Here is a 9,739-nt window from a genome sequence, read left to right as displayed (position 1 = left end):
AAAAATTACACATTAAATTGTGAAAAAGGTTAAATTTTAAGCTCATTATAAGGAAATTCCTGCAAAGGAATTAGTCTGGATGATTTAATTTGACAAATGCATGGTATATTTATATCGTATACCCATAGGAAAAAGAAGGTAGAAACCACCTAAATTGTAAAAGGGATATAATGGCAAAGTAAAGAATTCCCGTAAGAATGGAGAGGTACTCTTTAGAGATGTGACTGTGTAAGTATCTCAATTCTCCACTTAGAGGGGGTCAAATCTAATGCTGCATTACTGAAAGATATGTTGTCTATGATGGGTAGACACAGGTTGTCAATTTTCCTCTGTAGAATAGCTGGGATTTTTTTTTTTCTACAGAAAACTTTAAAGTCCACACTGGTAAATGTCCTTGCAAGATTTTACATATCAAAGCAGCTGCACACCCATGAAATAAAATGTGATTTCCGAGGCTATAAAACCGTGTGTCCAGGAATATAAACCATGAGATTTTGTCTCTGCAGAGAAAAACATAAAACCTAATACAGCCTAGAAATGTTCAACAGTTTAGGTAAAAGAGTGAATAACTGAGAAAGCAAAGAAGAGACCCTCTTTGTGATTTAAGGCTTTTTCTCAAATTCATGAAGATTGCTTCTCATTTCTTTTCACTTTATTATACAACCTAAATTGATAAAATATTCACTTAAGCATTACAGGGTTATTTCATAATTTATTTATTTACTTTTGGTACAGGATCTCACTATGCAGTTTGGACACGTAGTGATCCTCTTATCTCAGCCTCCCTTGCACTAGGATTACAGGCATGTACCAGCACACCGGATTTCGGTGGCCAGCAAGGTGAGCCCAAGGTTGCAGGCTGGCACAGCATGCAGTACCAGGGGTTGGACTTGAGGCCTTGCACCTGACAGGAAGGTGCTTAGACTGCCAAGCTATCTCTCCAGCCCTATCTCATAATTTTATAAGCAAATTTAATTTCAAAACTCTACTACAAATACTAAGAGCCTGACTTCTATGTTGCATAAACAGCAACATCTGTTGAAAGAGGTGGGTAAGTCCTCAATTTTAGGAAGTAGATATATGGGCAATCCCACTATAAGATTAAGAAAGGTGTAGCTGTTGTCTGCAAGTTATTATTTATATAACCCCCAAAGTGATGTTAGTCAAGATATTTTAGATATTCTGATCTTTAAAAGATCCAGCATGGTTCTTTTTAATGTTGCAAGTCTAATTTTATTTTAAAATAACAATACGACATTTCCATATGGTCCATTTCCCTATTTCCACCACAAGATGTGCAAATTTTATCATTTTCTATGCTAATAGGCATTTTAAAACATGACCTACTTGATGTAAATTGCTCTGTGGGCAAAGAAAAATAAGAGTTTATGCCTTCAGAGATTTAGAGTTGAGGAAAGAGAGTAAAGCATAAAGAGCTCTCTTCAGAAATTAGAGTGGTATACATCAGAAGAATTACTCCAAAACCTTGGCAATTACCTAAATATTGGAAGGGACTGCAATACAGACAGGAGTTTTGATGATTCCCCTATACCTATGTTGAGAAGCACCAGAAGATAGTTTTACAAAGGAAATAATAGTTACTTCTGCAAAAGAACACACAAAATGCAAAACTAGTTTTAAATCAGCCTTGTAAGTCACTGCCCAAAGGCACCAACTTATAAAAGACACTAAACTAGCATTAGCATAACTCATAACTACAGTGCCAATTAATGACAGTTTTCCACAGGTAACTACCTAAATTGGTATTTTCCGTGTAATGATTCTCAATCTTGCTAAACTATTAAGCACTGGGAGAAACAAAATGAAAGAACAAAACAACACACAGTTCCTCAGTGATGTCACCTTCTCTCTGCTGAGAATGTTGGGGATCATGTGTGAAAGGTAAGCCTACACAGTGCTGTCCCCAAACTTAATGCAGCCAAGTGAGTCACTTACAGCAGCATCTATCATCAACTGCTATTCTGAAAGTAGCTAAAGTGTGACAAGATGCTACTCACCTGGATTATGTGATTTATTATCCAACTTACTAAATGAAATATTTTATTTTGTTTTAGTTAGTATTTGTGCAGGGTCTCACTATGCAGCTTGGACTCCTTGTGATCCTACTGTTCTCAGCATCCCCAGCACTGGGATTAGGGGCAAGCGCCACCACACCCAGACCTGGTTGCTGGCTCAGCTCCCCTGGGGGTGGGGCTGGCACAGCATATGGTGCCTGGATTGAACCCTGGCCCCTGCGCTTGCTTAAGCAGGCACTTAATCCACTGAGCTATCTTGCCCACCCTGAAATTTTTAAATCTTACTATGCCCATCAAAGTTTCTCTGTGTGAGATAAGTGTCAACATAATGATGAGATAAATGAGAAGGAAAATTCGCCAAGACTTTTAAAAATTTCAATCAGCGTTGAGAATCAGAAAAAAATATTGTCTATATTTCTACTGCTAATAGAATCTTCTTGAATTTAAAGTGTAAAAATAAACTAGAATACCCAGTCCCTGCTACATTAGAAAAATTTAATGTTCTGTGTTCTAAAAGTTGATTGATTGGAAGTGTTCTTTTTGGAGAACTAAAATGACAGCACAGGCAAAATAATATTTGACTAATTGCTGACATTATAATAACCTCTGTAGGTGGTCCATTTCTCTTCATAGAGCAGTTTTGGATCAAATTATATTGCAGGGAATTTATACAAAAATAGCAGTGAATTTATTTGTCCTCATGATTCTAATTATAATTGATTCTGCGTTAAATGTTACAGGAAAAGTGCTAAGGAATTTTGTTTGCAAATCTGGTCTGTGGTTTTAGAAGCCTTTTGCATCACTCGTTAAGATGAATTTACCTAAAATCTTGTAAAGATTATAGATGGATAAAACACGCATTGCCAAGTTAACAAAGTTTATTTCTATAGTTACTTTGATTTACTTTACAATGTTGTCATGTAACTGAAGAATCTGACCTGTAGGATCCAGAAATATCCTTGTCAAATAACATTTGATTTATTAGTGTTATTATCTACTTAAGGTGTTGCTACTTGAAAAGTGATTATAAAATATTTTGTTGACACATTAAAAAATTAAAAACTTTTCAGTGTAATTTTAAGAGTCTAAAAATATTCATAGAAACCTCATCCTTACTATGGGCCTTTTGCTTATGAATAATGACATAATAACAAAAAGACAATGTAGAAACTATCAAAACTATATATATCAAGGCATACCCTAAGCTTCTTTATCACAAACATAATAACATAATGTTTATTATACTGAATTTATCCCAAAATGACTTTTAAATATTAATAAATAACTAAACAAAATCAGTTTTAAGGAGTTTCTGAATATGAGTTTGGCGAGTGTGACTCAGAAAATCCAGTTTTCAGAGAAAGATGATGTAGAGAGTTTTAAATATATGGAGCTGGAGGGATGCAGGGGTGAAGAATTCATACAAAAAAGCAGTAGTACAGAATAAGATTGGAGGCATGAGTGTCGGAGACAGACTGTGTGAGATCAAACCCTGATTCTGCCGATCACCAGCTGTGGCACCTGGACAAGGTTTGTCACTTCCAAGGAAGTGGAACACAGACAAATTCTATTGCTGTTAAAAAAGTAAACAAACTTCACCAACATTGTTGGAATGGTCACCCACTTATGTGGTGAAAGCACCTACAGCATGGCAGGAATTGTGATAGAAAGGAAGACAGAAAGGAAACAGCATTCAGAAAGGATAGGGAGTGCTACGGTTATGGCATAGTTAGATAACATGCATTTTAAAGGAGGAAAGTTTTTATATAAAGGTGGAAATATCAGATGTGCCGAAATGTTATGGTTACTCCCTGTTTGTGTCTTCCCATATTATAAAATGGTTCTTATTGACCCAGGTTAGGGACATCAGTGCCTACCCCCTGCATCACCTGGCACCCTTCTGACTGAAAGTGGAGTGGCTAAAGTGGATGATGAGCAGGAGATAGAAGGCAAGAGAAAGAACTGCTTGCTTTTTAGGTCGGCACCACTCCTAGCAGCAGCTGAACTGCTCCAAGGGTAGGGCTGCCGGGATGGCCCTTCTTCACGTCCCACACCCTCTTTAGTCTTTTTAGCCCTACGGCTGCCAGTGTCTTCCTATTTTTGCTAGTTTCTGCAAACTCTAATGTTCTCTCTTTCATCCCACTATCTGCCTTCCTCTTTGCTAGTACAAGCTCAACATTTTGTTCTTCCTTGCAAAGTCTTTCAGGGACCCAGAGGCAGTCGACTGTTGTGAGAGAATTTGCAATTACATTACTAATAAGTGAAAAAGTAATGAAAGTATGGAAAAGTCAATGTGTTCCACTCCTGACGGCCGCATGTAAAATCAAGGGGCCACGTCAAAAAAAAGTCAGAAACAGACTCTGTTATGTTATGCTTGCTGGAGAGGAACAAGAATAAAATTTTAGATCCCTATCTAAATTCAGGGATGAGAGAGGCAGAGATAAGTTAGTTAGAAGTGGTGAATAAAAGCAGAAAGCCAAGGGAAAGTATATGATGATGGATGGGTTAAAATTTAAGTGAGAATGGCATCACTGAGAAACAAAGAAGTAAAAGCTATCAAATATTTGAAGAGAATTAACAACAGGTGGTCTTAATCTGCCATGGAGTGGTAACTGGAAATTGTCTGTTTTGTTTATCATAGGCAAATTATTTTGGCTCAAAACCAGAATTAATTTCCCCCTTTGTTTGTTCAGGTTTCTCAGCCAGTCCACTATTGTGAAAAGCTGTTCCAAAATTTGCTGCCCTCCCTCACTCAAGAATGACAACAGAGCCAGCGAGATAGCTCAGGGAACTAAGTGCCTGCTTAGACAAGTGCAGGAAACAGGGGTTGATCTCTGGCATTTCTTGCTGCATCAGCCCCAACACCAGGTGCACTGAGCTGGCAACCGAAGCTCGGCATGGTGGTGCATGACTATAATCCCAGTGCCGGGGAGGTTGAAAACAGGAGGATCACTACAAGACCCTGTACCAAAAACATAAAAAGGTATAAAAGACAATGATTTAAATCATTTTTTTTCTCAATCCTCCCAAGGCTGGTTAACAACTAATACCATCATAAATACATAAGTAGTCAATACATTACGTGTGATGGATGTCAGAGGGCACTGAGCTTAATTCCCCCCTTGAACTGCACTTGAGAAAGTCCACTCTATTCCGTTACTATGCAACTATTACATTACTCTGCATATATTACATTACTATTCACATATTTAATTATCTGTTCTCCATACTAACAGCATTTAAATGCCTCCAAAATATTAGTTGAAAAATAAACTTCCCTTATCCTATATCCCAACACATAAATACAAGACTTTTTCTAGGACATAAACCTCAATATTAAATTGCTGAATTCTAGGGTGGTGACATTTTATTTTATTTTATTTTATTTTTCATTTTAAGCAAGAAGTTTATTTAAACAAGACACTTGACTTAAAGGGAAAACTATCTAGGATTCTTCTTTTTTAAAGAGTAATTTACTCCTACTTAAAGACAGATTGCCCTACATGTAACAGCTACATACAAAAAAGTTATAAAATTGTCCTTGGTTTTACAATGATAAATTAAAATTCTCCAATCAAACAGGGTATGCAAGGAATTTTATGTTGCTGTCTTTTCTGTTAAAACAGTGAGAGCAAAATAACTTACTGGAATATAAAGATAAGAGCTGATGAGTATGCCACTAATGGAGAAAGGGGATTATTTTCACAGAACCAGTAATTCCCCATCTCATCTCCATTTGATGTCAATCAAAACATACTGTTGGCCATTTAGTAAAAACAAAACAAAACAAAACAAAAAGCAATATGCTTGTGCACATACACCAGATACTTTATGTACAGTAAAGGAATAGGGAAGGGGTAAATGAAAGAATAGAGAAAACTATACTGTAGTAGTCAGGATGCGGTGGAACCAAATTGCAGTTTTCTAATTGTGAATGTATTCTTGGTCTGTAAGAACAGAGTTCTGGAGTAGTTGCAGGTTCCCTTTTTAGTAGACACCTCCAGTCTGCTGCTGGAACACGTCAACTGTATCTTCATCCTCCATTTCCAACTGTGCAGGTGTGTCTGTTTCATTGACTGACTGTCCATCAAATCCGAATCTGATCTGCCTCACTGACAAACCCTGTCGTTTACAGTAGGTTTTCATTAGTTTACTAAGTGGTGTATGCCTCTTAGTCTTAAACTGCACTACAGAACCAGCCTGCCCTGCCACCTTCAAATCAATGTGATCGTTGTTCTCAGTCTTGACTCCTTCCTTGGGCTATTCCTCGGCCATAGTGAACACCCGAGTCTTCTTAGCTGCCGCTTCACAAAAGAGGTACCAGGTCCACACCAAACGAGCGCACAAGCAGCACCAGGAGCAGCAGAAGGAGGCAGCAGCGGTGGCTGAGGGGAGAGCGACATTTTAAACCTTATTAGAGATTGCAAAATTGTTGGTCCATGTGGTTGTTCCAAATTCTATTCCTTTAGTAAGGTGGAAAGCTTATGTCCCTTTTATTCATGCCACCATTTGATATTGTGAGATGTCAATTCTGCCAACATGTAAAATGGCATGTTGTGCTATCTTTGACTATTGACTATGCATATAAATAATCATTTCTGTATGTGTTTATTGATGATTCAGGTGTTCCCATCTATGTATTTCTTGTTAATATTCACTGTCATTTTCCCTACTTGATTTTTATTTTTGCTACTGGGAAGGACTTTCATACAATAATTATTTAATCATTTCATTTAGTTGCTATAAAGGTTTCTAGTATATCTTTCTGTTTGTGGCTTCTATTTTCATACTGTTTATGGTATTCCTTTCCATAATATTGCTTAAATTCTTTTTCAATACATGCCACAAGTCCATTGTACCACAGGGCCTGCCTATAGAAAGGTTAAATTCTATATTACCAAGTTTGTCAATCATTTTCTTTGAAAGATGACTTTTATTTCACCTCTAAGAGATTATTTTTCTCCAATAGGACAAAATAGATTCTAATATATTCATTTCTAAAAAAATTATTAGTATAGTCAAGTATTTAAACCTTATACATTTTATGCATAGAAGATGAGAAAGACATTTACTTTTCCTGTAAAGGATTTTGTCTTGGCCATCAATATTTCATTTGGTCAGTAATTATTGTTTTGCTTTAGACCTAAAATGGCTAAATGTATTTGGAAGATAATTAGGTCATCCGGGGGCTATATGAATCTGTGGAGTCATCCTGATGAGTGGATTGTTAGGAGGTGGAGACTCTGTAGGGTACATCCTTGTCTCAGGCTCCTTCCTTCTGTCTTTGCTTCCTGACTGCCATAGGCTGAGCATCTAATTCTCCTCTGTGTTTCTCTCTTTCCTTTGCTACATTTTTAATTAATTTTATTGAGAAACAAATCGCAATAAGATGGTTTCAAAGCTGATTAGTAGGACAGTTTCAATAATTACTACATTGCATATTGTTGTCTTCATTTTGGTTATTCATAGTACAAGATGCAGACATGATATCCTGTCCAATCACTATTGGTACAAATCTTTCTTCTCATTGAATTAAGAGAAAGTAGCTGTTTATCTATCGTAACTATTTTGTATGTACAGATACAAAATGGTCTTTCATTTGTATCCCTTTTTTTGTTAAGTTTTGTCGGAGATGGGCATTCCATTGCCATTTGGACTATTGGACTATACTGGATTATCCTCTGTGTTTCTCTGCTCTAAGATTTCTGTGTTGGAGCCATCTGTGTATGGAACGGATGGAATCAGTGAATAAAGAATAGGACTCTTCTTTAGATTGTAGGTGTTGGGTACTGTGTCCTGGTGACAATAAAAGTGGCTAAGACAGTCATTTTGTGTCTATTAAGACACTGGGAAAATAGCAGTGAATAACAACAAGAACAAGATACCAGCAGTTAGGTATCTTACCTTTCAATAGAGGTTAAAGATGGAAAACAAAGACACTATCAAAGGATGATAAGAACCATGAAAGCAAGTAAGCATTGTAAAGAAATACATCTCTATTTTATATTATATATTTAGTGTTTCATATAAATTTTAGAAGCAGAGTATTCAGCTTCGTAATAATCTGTTACAATTTTAATCAAAGTATCATTAACATATATTGATTCGGGAAGGTATGACCTCTTGGTATTGCTAAAATTCCTCAATAAGTATTGTGATATTAATTTTACCCCTGGGAAAAGAAGAAAAATAGGGACAATATTTATTTTTCTAGCTAATTTTTCCTACTTTTTTAATTTAAGAAAATCTGGAAGAGTGGTTTTAAAATATTGGCCATATGACAATGAAGGACTGTGCTCTCTGACACAGGAATCAAATGAGGTATCTCTGGCCCACTGCAGCTCGTGGGCTGGAGACAGTCTCCAGGCCACAGTGCAGAAAGGTAGCACCAGAAGATTCTATGTTGCCATAACATAGCTAAGCACGGACGGAAGAAGTATGTGTTCTAATAAACTAAAGCAGCTCAAGTTTGCAGGGCAGAGTATTGGAGATGGGAGCTTCACAGAGAAAGAATTGTAAAGATTCGCAGCTTGCATACATTCCTCATGTATATACATGTGCAATACTGGCACTGTGTGTGAGAGAGAGAAATCTACCTAAGCACAGGAAGAAAACTACCTGTAGGATTGGAGAGAAGCTAGGCATGGGGGGACATCCTGTAATTCAAACACTGGGAAAGCTGAGGCAGGAGGATCCCCATGAGTTTGAGGCCAATCTGGGCTATATGGTGAGTTCAAGGCCAGCCCAAAATACATAGTGAGACACTGTCTCAAAAAAGAAAGAAAGAAAGAAAACCCTGAAAAAAAGATTAACATTATTTAAAAGGGCTCAAAAATAGGACCACAAATAGAGCCAAGTATAGTGTCTGCCTCCACCAGCTCAAATGGAATAAATCTTAATTCAAGGAGCACTGACTAGAGTACTAAGAATAAGGTTGCTGCAATAACAGGGAAAAATCGGTCTTTGAAGGAAAAGTCTATTCTCACATGAAATGGTTTTAACCACAAGATCTGAAGTTATCAAACTTTTCTCAAGTAACTTAACTCTGCCCTAAAATAAAGCTATGGTTTATGTGTTATAGAAATAAAAAATATCAAGTATCAATGAAGACATTACTAGGCATCAAATTAAAAAATATGAGATCTATTGTGGAAAATGCATTCAAAATTAATGAAGGTGTCAGAATTAGCACAGAAGAATATTAAAAGTTTTTGACTTTTTTTTTTTTGTACCAGAGATTGAACTCAGGACCTTGTGCTTGCCAAGCAGATGCTTATGCTGCTGAGCTATCTCCCCAGCTCTGATTAAAAGTTATGATAACTGTTCAATGTGTTCCTTACCTATTGGAACGATTGAATATATTAGATAGATGTAGGGATGATATTAAAAACTTCACGAGGGACCATCAAGATAGCTTGGTGGTCTAAGGTGCCTACTTAGGCAAACTTAGGCAGGTGCAGGGGACTGGGGTTGGATCCCTGGCACCACATGCCATGCCAGCCCTGCCCCCAGGGCAAGCTGATCTGGCAAAAAAAAAAGAAGTTCAAGAGACAAAATCTAATTTAATGTGAAGAATAATATGTTGGATTGGATTAATAGCATAAGAGATACCCAGAAGCTAAGATTAGAAGAAACACAAAATGAAACACAAAACAAAAAAATATATGAACAGAATATCAGTGAGTTAAGGTGCAAATTTATTT

General features: G+C 36.8%; 1 pseudogene; it reads right to left on the bottom strand.

Moving 5' to 3' along the window:
* Positions 1-5,974: 5,974 nt before the first annotated feature.
* LOC101581529 lies at positions 5,975-6,311 on the bottom strand (annotated as a pseudogene).
* Positions 6,312-9,739: the final 3,428 nt, after the last annotated feature.

This window comes from Octodon degus, unplaced genomic scaffold, assembly GCF_000260255.1.
Source record: "Octodon degus isolate 3935 unplaced genomic scaffold, OctDeg1.0 scaffold00349, whole genome shotgun sequence".
Lineage (NCBI taxonomy): Eukaryota > Metazoa > Chordata > Mammalia > Rodentia > Octodontidae > Octodon > Octodon degus.
Note: the sequence above shows the minus strand (reverse complement) of the source record. Positions and strands in the feature narration are given on the sequence as shown.